This window comes from Dipodomys spectabilis, unplaced genomic scaffold (genome assembly GCF_019054845.1).
Source record: "Dipodomys spectabilis isolate Male_0828 unplaced genomic scaffold, ASM1905484v1 ptg000147l, whole genome shotgun sequence".
Classification (NCBI taxonomy): Eukaryota; Metazoa; Chordata; class Mammalia; order Rodentia; family Heteromyidae; genus Dipodomys; species Dipodomys spectabilis.
Window position 1 is genome coordinate 4,840,797 of NW_024870824.1, and position 11,908 is coordinate 4,852,704.

At 39.3% G+C, this 11,908-nt stretch overlaps 1 pseudogene; it reads right to left on the bottom strand.

Moving 5' to 3' along the window:
• Positions 1 to 9,734: 9,734 nt before the first annotated feature.
• LOC122118023 lies at positions 9,735 to 11,561 on the bottom strand (annotated as a pseudogene).
• Positions 11,562 to 11,908: the final 347 nt, after the last annotated feature.

Here is an 11,908-nt window from a genome sequence, read left to right on the forward strand (position 1 = left end):
GCCACAAGCTGGTAGGGAAGCATTTAGCACCTGGCCTTTGAGGCACATTTCATTCCAAACAGTGATATTGATGAATGCTAGAAATGGATGTTGGAAGTAAATAACAATGAAAAAAAAAAAAAAAAGAAATGGATGTTGGTTTATCTTGCCCATGTAATTGTAACCCCTCTGTACAGTATGTTCACAATAAAAAAAAAAAAAAAGAAATGGATGTTGGAAGGGAAGGGATAATACAGAAGAGTGAGTGATGACCCTCTGGAAGATGTGAAAGACTCCAGGATTTCAGGCTGACTAGGGAAACAATCCAAAGCCCAGGGATGTGCCACCACTGTTGCCAACATACCCCTCAACATTCATCACCCCCACACCTGCTTTGGGGGCTTCCAGTTGCAGCCAGCTCTTCTAGGGTAGGCTGTAGAATGTGTTAATCCCCCCCCACACACAAACACAGCAAAATTTACCAGATGACTGACCAGATGGATTAAATGTCTAATTCTTCCACTCTCAGATACAGTAACTCTGATTATGTCTTCTATAGTGTCTCCCAGAGTTCCCTATCAAGCTCCTAATGCCCTAAATGGAGCACCTGTAGCTTAAGCCTATAATCCTAGCTCCTCAGGAGCCCAAAACCTACGATATGGATTTGAAACCAGTCTGAACAGACAAATCCAAGAAGCTCTTGTCTCCAACTGACCAGCAAAAAGGCCAGAGTTGAGGTATGGCTCCAAGTGGTAGAGTACCAGCTGTCAGTGGGAAAAGCCAAGCAAGAATGCAAGGCCCTGAATTCAAACTCCAGTGCAGCCACACTGAGCCTACAAAAAGTAACTTATTTATCACATACCCTTAAGAGCTTTCTTTCTTTCCCTTCCTCATTTTTCTATTTCTCTACCATTCATTGCTGGAGTTATCTCCCAAATAAACTCCTTCTATTCATATTCGTCCCTCCTACTGACCCCCTCTACTAATTTTTTTTTTCGGTCATGGGGCTTAAACTCTGGGCCTGGGTGCTGTCCCTCAGCTCTTCAGCTCAAGGCTAGCACTCTACCACTTGAATCACAGTGCCACTTCTGATTTTCTGTGGTTTACTGGAGATAAGAGTCTCACGGACTTTCCTGCCTGGGCTGGCTTTGAACCGTGATCCTCATATCTCAGGCTCCTGAATAGCTAGGCTTACAGGTGTGAGCCAACAGCACTCAGCTCTATTATTCTATTTTATCTCTCCCTCTCAATGTAACATTTTCATATGCCTATACAATCACTTCACTCATATTTTCTCATTCACCCTTTCTCCCTCCCACCTCCTGCTGGTTCCCTTCCCAGTCTCCCATTTGTGTTCAAATCATTATTTTTCTTTAGAAGGGATCGTAAATAGTTTCTTCACAGATAAGGTAGCTATATGAAGTGATGGATATGTTAATTAGCTTGATTATGGCAATTATTTCATATTTCAAAACACATGCATCAAATCATCACAAGATATACTTTGAATACATACCATTTCACCAATTATAGTTCAATAAAGCAGAAGAATAAACAAGCAAACAAAAGAATTAAAAAAGCACAAGAAACAACTATGCCAAGAGGTAAATTAGTAATTTATTCTAAATGCTGTGAGTATAGATAACTGTGCTTTTCTATTATGACTTTTCTATTATGACATTTTACTTGAAAATTATTTTCTCTGCCTCACTTCTATCAAGTCAGTAATGAATTTTAAAATTAGCAATGCATAGTTATTGATGAAAGACATAAAAATAGACCATTTTACAGGATACAAGACGGAAAGAACAGTGCTGACAAAACATTCCACAAAGGTAAATGAACAATATAAATAAGAGGTCTTCGAAATCTCTATGCTTTTCACCAGTAATTCTATGTATGTAGCCTAAGGCATGTTTCAAAAAGCTCCATCTTGGCACTGGAATCACCAGAGGTCTCCAAAGACATAAGAATCAATAGCTCAAGGTGGAGATGTAGGAAGTGTGCATTAACAAGTTCTCCTGATAATAATCTTGTACACTAAGGTTAAACTCTACAGCCTGGGGAAATCAGAATCAGTCATTAATGTTTATTTCCTAACAAGGCTGTCTTCCCTACATTGGGGAAGCAACCATAAACAACACATAAAAAGCTCTTGGGGATTATGGACCACTCGTTTTTTTAAAATATATAAACTTATTATCATCTAATTTCTGATTAAATTAAGCAGAATGGAAAACTTCATTAATTTCAAAAAATGACAGGGAAAGCTACTCCTATGCATTGTCAGATGAACATAACTGGGATCCTTTTCTTAAACATATGTGCATTGGTTAAAGAAAAAGCTGAAAGAAAATATATGCATACACAAAAGTATTGATTTTGTTATCCCTACCAAATATGTGTAGATTATTTCTATTTTCCTTTGTTCTTTTAGTATATTCAAAATTCCTGGAATAAATATGAATTGTTGATAGGAGAAAATCATAGTATTTCAAGTTGATTTTACCCAGGTGATGATGGCTCATACCTGTATTCCTAGCTACTCAGGAGGCTAAGATCTGAGGATTGTGGTTTGAAGCCAGCCCAGGCAGAAGAGTCCATGAGATTCTGATTGCCAATAAACAAACAGAAGTGGAGCTATGGCTCAAGTGATAGAGCACTAGTCTTGAGCAAAGAAGCTCAGGGACAGCACCCAGACCCCGAGTTCAAGCCCCAGGACTGGCAAAAAAAGAAAAAAAAAAGTTGATTTTAAATACCAGGGGAAATGAGAAATTTCCATTTATATGTATACCTTCTAAAATGTGCTTTAATTTAACAATATTAGCACATTTTTATTTCTGAGCTAGACCTTAGAACTTTCTATTCCATTTTCTGTAGCTTTTATATTTTTAATTTGTCTGAAGGAAGTGAGGTTTGTTGTTCCTGTTGTTGTTCTTGTTGTTTTGGGGTAAAGCTCCTGGTTTTTTAGTGCCAGCCTTTTCTTTTTTCCTTTTGTTAATTTATTTTATTGTTATTATAAAGATGATGTACAGAGGATTACAATTACAGGAGATAGGTAATGAGTACATTTCCTTCCATAGTGTCTTCCTTCATTATCTCCCAGTCCCTCCCTCCTGTCTCCACCCATGAATTGTATAGTTCACTTTCATCAATGTCCAATGAGCTCCACTGCTGCTGCATTTTTTTCACCCTTTTTCCTTTGAGTTGTGTATCCTACCCCCAACCTTTCTGAAGATACCATACATAATATATATCATACATAAAGCAAAGAAGACAGAATCATCCAAAATTAAAAACTGAAAAAAAAAAAAGAAAGGGGGAAGAAGTCTTTTGTTTCCATATCTTGGGGTTCATTTTCAGTATGTATATCATTTTATAAAAATATGAAGAGGCACTTTGGCATTGCACCTTTTTATTTCTGTCCTAAAAAGAATATCTTGTTTTCCTCTCACTGTGTGTGTGTATCTAGAACCCTGTATAATTTATCATATCCCCGTACATTTTAGATTTAATTTCTACATATCAGAGAGAACATGTGCCATTTATCTCTCTGAGCTTGGCTTACCTCACTTAACATAATTTGTTCTAGTTCCATCCATTTGAAGGAAGTGAGTTTTCAAGTACGCTTAGGAAAAGAGTTCAAAATTCTTTGTCATTCTTTATTGCTTTTTGTGGTTTTCAAACATAAAATATAATTGTCACAAGTTAGCTAATATTAGAGAAAATTAGAGAAATACAAAAACACAAAGATAAAAGATACCAAAATTCAGCTCATCTCCTTCTTTAAAAAGCCATCTTAAAGTGTTAGATATGTAGATATAGAATTTTACTTGCTTTTATGCTTTACAGGATGTTGTGGAACTTGCTATTTCCTCTTACCAAATACCTTAGATAATTTTCCAGATCGTCTTGTACAGACCCACTTCATCTTTGTAGTGACTGTAAATATTATATTGGGTGGCAATTCCTTGACTTGTTTAAAGAAATCCTTTCATTTACATAACTATTGCTGATATGTAAGAAACTTACTGACTTTGGGCAAGTTTGTAATTACTCCCAACTTCCCTACTCTTATCTCTCATTTGACAGCACTCTTCTTTGTCTTACATTTTCTAGAATAACAATTGTAACATTTAGAGATAATGACAACTTTTACTCTTGTCAGTATTTCTCATCCCGTTGACTGATGCTTTGGCCTAAGACCTCCAGAAAAACCAATGATGAGTGATGGCTATTTGTTAAAGTTAAAATGTAAGTGTTCTCAAATATTCTTGTGTTAAATGTCTGATTGCCAGTTAATGGGCTTTTGAGAGGCAACGGATCATGAAGTGCCAATTTCATCAATCGATTAATCCACTGACGAGTTCATAGTTATGAACTAAACGGCAGTAGGATCCACTTGGAGGATGTAGGTCAGTAGGTATATGCTTTTGAATGGTATACCTCTGCTTCTTGGCTCCCGTGAGGTAAATAACTTTGTTCTGCTGTGCTCTTCCACAATGATGTTCTGCTTCTCCGCAGCCCAGAAACATAGCCAGCAGAATATAAACTTATTGAAAACCTTTGAAAGACCCAAAATAAATCTTTTCTCTGTTATATTGTTCCTCTCAGGTGTTTTGTCACAGCAACAAAAGTGACTTATACACCATCTGTATAATTTAGGTAAGAGTTGATCTTTGGGGTTCTAGAATGATTGAGAAAGCTGTTATCTAATTAGTCTGTGCCATCCTGGCCTGAGTACTAGTTCTCAAACATCCTCTTGTCTTCACTTAGCCTCATAATATACTCCACAAGTGGGAGTTCCAAATATCTAATTTCAAACAGCCAAGTCAGTATGAAGAGACAGTAGATGCACTAATTTGCAACTTTCCATCACAAGCATAATCCTGTTCTGTCTCTAGTTTCCTGTTTCTACCACTTTCCATCAAAGGAAAAGAAAAAGAATTGGAAACTCTCAGGTTTCTAATTTCTGCTGTTTTTATACCTGTCCTGTCTTCATATAGCCCTGCTCCCAGGTGGATGGTGGTAAGAGAAGAAGGAAGTGCCCATATTTGCCTAATATTGAAGTAATGAGGTCAGGTCTGGTCGGTGCCATATTGGCCACATGATTGGATGGTAGGGTCTGGCTTCCTGTCTTCATGCTGAGGGAGGGAACACCCCCCCTCCCCCCCTCCCCCCCTTCCCCCCTCCCCCCCCTTCCCCCCTCCCCCCCTTCCCCCCTCCCCCCCCTTCCCCCCTCCCCCCCCTTCCCCCCTTCCCCCCCCCTTCCCCCCGCCCATGACCTGCCTCCCAGGTGATAGGTTACTAAATCTGTCAGTCCAGTGCCTGGGACTGGGAATTTCCTATGGATTCGCCCCCGGGCCCTATTTAGGCCCGGACTAGCCTAGTTGCTGCAATACCATGCTATGTGTGTCTCCTCAGATCTTTCCTCTCTAGCACATTTCCTAACGTATATTTGGGGGCTGCAGGCTTTTGTTACAATGGGCTGCCTACAGCCTGGTAACTTATAATAAAGACTCCTATATTTCATATTCCAAAATGTGGCCTCTGGGATGATTAACCTTGTAACAATATGAATCTGAAACCTGGGTTTAATCTGAAGCACACAGAGAGAGACAGAGACAAAGAGAGAAAGAAATAAATACAAATAAAACATCTTTTTAAAAAGTTAGTAAATCTTACTAAGGGCTTATTGGATAGCTAATATCTCATCAGGTTTGGTGACATCGATTATATTAAACATAAGGACTTTAGTAAAGCTGGGCACCAGTGGCAGATGCCTGTAACCCTGGCTACCCCACGGGCTGAGATCTGAGGGTTGAGGTTAAAAGCTATCCTAGACAGAAAAGTCCCTGAGAAACTTATCTCCAATTAACCAGCAAAAAGCCAAAAGTGGAGGCATTGCTCAGGTAGTAGAGTGCCAGCCTTGAGTGAAAAAGTTAAGCAGGAGTATGAGGTTCTGAGTTCAAGCCCCAATAGTGGCTTGATACAAAAAGACTTTGCTAGAGCTACTTGTATTATTAAGCCAATCTAGAAGTTGTTTTAAATTGAGAAGATACTAACTTAAAAAGAAAAATTATTCACACTTGATCTACACGTCAGGCCAAAAACAACTACTTGAGATCAGCACAATATTGTCAGTACCCAAGTTGGAAAGTTATGCTGTTTTTACTTAGCCTTATCTTGTTCTCCATAATTGCTTCCTTTCAACCAAAACGTTGTTTAGTGCAGGAGAGATATTCCAAGGCTTCTCTTTATATTCACTGCTGCAAGATCCCGTTTTAGCATAATTACAGTCTTAGAGTTGAAGAGCAGGCTCACTCTATCTGGCTCTGCAGCTGGCTTCCCCAATGACAATAGGATGCTCAGTCCAACGCTGCCAGCCCGGGCGAGGCCCTCAGGCTGAAATTTTGCCCTTGCTTTGTCTGTACTTCCTGCTTGAAATGGTTTAGAATTTTTAAAGAACATGGTTTTATTCTCTTCAGGCTTTTTATGGGGACTTGCTGAGCTGCAAATGCAGATTTCAGCTTCTCAAATGAGAGATCATTCACTTTTACCTCTCAAAGAGAGGTTACTAAGCAAAAGCAGCAAAAGGAAGAGAGGAGGTGGAAGAAAACCAAAGGAAGTTTACCCGGGAAATCCCTGCTTGCTTTACCTACAAGCGATTCTATGTTCAACTTGATGTCTTGCTACTATACAAATTCTTTTCATGATTTGAAATAACTCTTCAGCCCAGATCCCAGTTATCCACTAAAAGATGAATGTGTATATCCCCACTGATTTCTCAGTTTTTCAACAAAACTAGGTTCCTCCTCTACTCCCCAGCTAGTCCAGATGTGCTGCTTCTTGCCCTAAGTTCTCTTTACTTTTCCTTCACACAAATTCATACATCAATCCTTTCTATTCCATGTATTATCATCTCTGGATAGGCCTGAACTCTGAGCCTAGGCGCTGTTCCCTGAGCAATTCAGCTCAAAACTAGCGCTCTACCACTTGAGCCACAGTGCCACTTCTGGCTTTTTCTGCTTATGTGATGCTGAGGAATCAACCCAGGGCCTCATGCATGCAAGGCATGCACTCTACCACTGAATCACCTTCCCAGCCTTATATATTTTTTTTAAAATTAATACAAGGCTTTTAAAATGGTCTGTGTACTTCCAGGATCTCCAATCAGGTACTTTTGTATGTTGCAGTTCTCATAGGGCCATTCAAAGTGAAACCAATAAAAACCAACCCTGTGTGACGGGTACCAATACTAGCACTCGGAATACACAGGTGAAAGACACTCACGAGTTGGTTTTCTGCTCTGGTCAAATTAAAATCTTCCCTGTCCCAGAGATAGAATGTATTTATCAATTGGTTCTCAGATGGGATGCTGATGCTATTTTGCCTGCTAGGGAAATGTTAGGGAGTCCTTTGTGATTGTCACAACCGAGGTAGAAGAGAATTACTGGCATCTGACCCTTGATTACAAAAAGGATGTGGTATAAAAGTCATTGATAACTGGGCACCGATGGCTCATGCCGCCTGTAATCCCAGCTACTCAGGAGGTTGAGATCTGAGGATCCAGATTTAAAACCAGCAGGGGGAGAAAAGTTCCCCAGAGACTCATATCTCCAATTAACCACTCAAAAACCAGAAGTGGCACTATGGCTCAAGTGGTAGAGCTCCAGCTTTGAGAACAAAGGCTCAGGGATAGCATCCAGGCCCTGAGTTCAAGCCCCACAACCAACAACAAAAAAGTCATGGATGACAAGGTTGAAAAACTTCATGTTCAAACAGAATTGCTGAAGTCTCTCCTTAGTTTAGTGCCACACAATGTCTTTTCAATTCTATCCAATTGTCAAGGTTTGCTTCAACTCATCTTTCCAAGTCCACTCTCAAGTTCCTAAGTCAGTATGAGTATATCACACACTTCTTGTCTTAGAAGTATTGCCATGACTCTAACTTGTCATGTTGTTACAAGTCACTGGGCCCCTACTCAGCTGTAGTGTCCACACACTGCACCAAGGGCCCGGCACACATTACATATTATAAGAAGACCTTGTATTCAAAAGATGAGGCTGTTAGCCTAGAAATTAGCAATTGATCAAGGAGAATATACTGTAGGTCTGAAACTTGGGCAGTTAATCTCCCCAGACCAAAGCCTAAAGAATTGAGAATTTTAAAAAGAAAGGGATGAGGGCATCAACATATCCATGTGTTTTAATTGGATTCTTACGTATTGTAGGTACACATATAAACCATGTAAGTTGCCATTCTCATAATTCTCAAGTGTGCAGTTCTGTGGCACTAAGTACACTCAGATTGTTTGTAGTCATCACCACTATCCATCTCCAGAACATTTTATTTTTCCACTTGAAGCCCAATATGCATTAAACACTAACTCTCCATTCCCCGCTCTCCTCAGCACCTGGCAGTCTTCATCCTACATTCTGTCACTATTTAGGAACCTTGCATATGAAAGCAGTGTATCTGTCTTTTCATTACCTACTTGTATCTCACTTTGCATGTCTTCAAAGTTCATTGACGTTGTATATGTCAAATCTCCTTAGTTTAAGACAATATTCCATTGTATGAGTGTATGTATATTAATACATATATGCCACACATGTTCAATCCATTCATCTATTAATGGAAATTCAAGTTGTTTTGACCTTCTGTCTGTTGTGGGAAATGCTGCTGTAAATATAATGTATAAATATCTGCTTAAGTTCCTACTTTTACTTCTTCTTCCTTTTTTTCTCTCTTTTTTTTTTTTTTTTTTGCAGTGCTGGAGATCAAACCCATTTACTTACTTCTTTGGGGTGTGTATATATAAAAGTGTAATTACTGCATCATACAGTAATTCTATTTTTAATTTTCAAAAATTTTCCTGTCATTTTCTATAACAGCTGCACCACTTTATAGTCCCACCAGCACATACAAGGATCCTGATTTCTCTACATCCTCATCAACACTTGTTATTTTCTGTTTTTTTTTTTTTCTTATACTAACCATCTTAATGGGCATGAAGTGGTTTTGATTTGCATTTCCCTAATGATTAGTGATGCTGTGACTCTTTTGATGTGCCTTTTGGCCACTTACAAGAAGGTATACCTATCTTCAAAGAAGATATTTTTGTTTCTTCTTTGAAGAACCATCTATCCTTTCTTTCTTGGCCTTTTGGCTAAGATCAATTATAGAGAAATGTCTATTCAAATATTTTGTGTATTTTTAGCCAGTTTTTTGTTTTGTTTTCTTGTTCTTGAATTATAGAAGTTCCTTAGATTATGTATATCAGTCTCATCAGATATATTATATACAAATATTTTCTCACATTCTTGGTTTGTTTTTACTTGTTGATATCCAATTTATTTATTTTTTCAATTAATCACTACTAATTCCAATGCCCCAAAACAGTCCTTTCTCCTGTCTTTTCCTGTAAGAGTTTTATAGTTCTTTGATCCATTTTGAATTAAGTTTTTCATTCGGTTTAAAGTAAAGGGTCCAGCTTCATTCTTTTGCAATACCACTAGTTGAATTGTAGTCTTGTCGTCTGGCTCTCCTGTCAAAAATCATTTGATAATACCCAAGAGGGTTTATTTCTCAGCAATCTATTCTATTCCTTTGATATATATGTTGGCCTTTATTCCTTAGACCATGATCCTCCAGATTTTAGCTTTCTGAGTAGCTATGGTTATAGGCATGACCCACCATGATAGGCTGCTATTATTATAATGTTTGTAATAAATACTTATTCTTTTTTGGGGGGAGCAGAGGTTTATTGGGGGGCGACGGGGTCTCAGCCCTTCTTGGCGGCGGCCAGCACGCTGCTCAGCTCCTCGGGCTTCCTCTTGGCTTGGATGCGCATCCTCACCCTTTTCTTGATGAACTTGAGGTGTGCACTTGTCCTTGGACACCTTGTGCAGCTCCAGCACGCGCGCCGCACCGCTCTTGCGGGGCGAAGCCGCACACCTCCGTGAATCACACGAACTTGGGGTGCTTGGTGAGGCGCCTTTTGGCGGCGGCTGTGCCTCGGCTTGTTCACGTTCTTGGTCACTTTGTGGCCTCTCCTCAGGCCCGCGGCCATGGGGTAGCGCAGAGCCACGGCTGCGGTTCTCCAACAGCTGCTGCTGCGGAAGGGAGGACTATTCTTTTGAAAAGGATTTTAGTGGACTGGTACATTGAACGCTATAAAAACACTTCAAAGAAATATGAAAAGAAACAATAAATGGAAAGATATCAGTGTTCGAAGCTTGTAAGACTTAATGTTTTACAACATCAATACTATATATTGTACACAATCTATGTCAACCAATCATTTGACTTTATATTCCCCGTGTGTGTGTGTGTGTGTGTGTGTGTGTGTGTGTGTGAACAAAATTTTGAACCTGGGCTTCTTTTACTTATTATTCTATCCTACTCACTTTTTCTATGTTGTCCCATAGTCACATTAACAAACTTTGAGTGTGATCTCCCAATAGTGGACCGTCTGTGAAGGGAAATCGCGCCTTAGCCTAAGCTTTTGGTGGGGGAAGAGATGGAAATCTTCGCTCCATTTCCACCAAGTGGTAGAAATAAAATACTGTTAGGTTTTTAAAGAGGTAGCTGAGTAAGAACAGCACCACGCACGTGGTATTCAGGTAAGGGGTAAGTTTATTCAGTAGACCTGCTGGGACCAGGCAAGGTTGGCACTCCACGTGGCTGGCCCCGGGTTAGGCCTTATATAGGGTAGGGGGCGGGGAAGGGTATGTCCAGGAAAAGGGAAGTGGGATCAGGTGGGAGAAAGGTGTGGCCACATCAGATTAAGATGTGACCTCAGCGGATGCAGATGTGACCTCTTCCAGGTGTCCCAGTTGCCTAGGTAACGCAGGTACTGGGCGAGGTCTGTTCGCTGTCCAGAAATGGACCTTACAAGTACTTCCTAAGGAAAAGAAAGAAAACTAGAGATTTAAAGACTACCCTTGGGAATCTGTTTTGATAATTAAATGGGAATACTCACAAGTCAAGAAAATATATTGACTGGCAACCTGTACCTTCTCTGAATCTTCACTAACCAATTCTAACTCCAAAATGTAGCATTTAACATTTGGAATCCATCTTGAAAGACAAGAATCCCAAAGCACAGAGTATATTTATTTGCAATGTTTTTCACAATGGATGCCTAAAATATTTTATATCCATCTATAACTTTCAGTTACTTAGAGTTTTCAGAATCTGTTCAGAAATTGTGAAACTTGATCAAATATAGTTTTTTTAAAAAATAAAGAATCATCCTTGTAATATTTGATTTTATCACCTGTCTTGGAATGAAAAGCTAAGTTGACAGCTCTGGCTGTTAAACTGGGAGACATGAATTAGTAAAGACAGGATTGAGAAGCTTTGCCATGCTAAGGTTTGTAATCAGAAAGTGAACTTGCCTCTACAGTGAAAGCAGTCTGTCTGCTAGAATTATCTCTCCTCCAGTTCTTCAAAAGAGCCTGTACATACCTGACTGCACCAATGAAAATCCACAGCTTCACCTTTCCTTTAGATTTGGGCCATTTCTTAGATGAATATGAGAACTGTTGAAATGTTAGCACAGGTCTTGGATTCATTCTTTCTCCTGGATGCTCACTCCCTTCCCTTTTTTCTCCTTAATTTGAAGACCATGTTTTTCTAATTAGGCATTCTAAAGATACTACAGATAAAATAAATCCCAACAACTGTCGTTTTATCCTTTGTCCTTGCTGTCATCATCACCTTTAGCGCTTATTCCAATTTTAAAGCCACGTGTAACATTGTCTAAATAAGCCATGTTTTCCTACTGTTATCACTTTCCTGAGGTTCAGGAATTGAAGCATTGGGTAAAGCACCAGAATATTCCTTTTAATTAACTTCTGTTTGCTTTCCCACTCCATTTTAAATGGAATATTTTTAAGCTAGAATATATTTGACAGGGTTG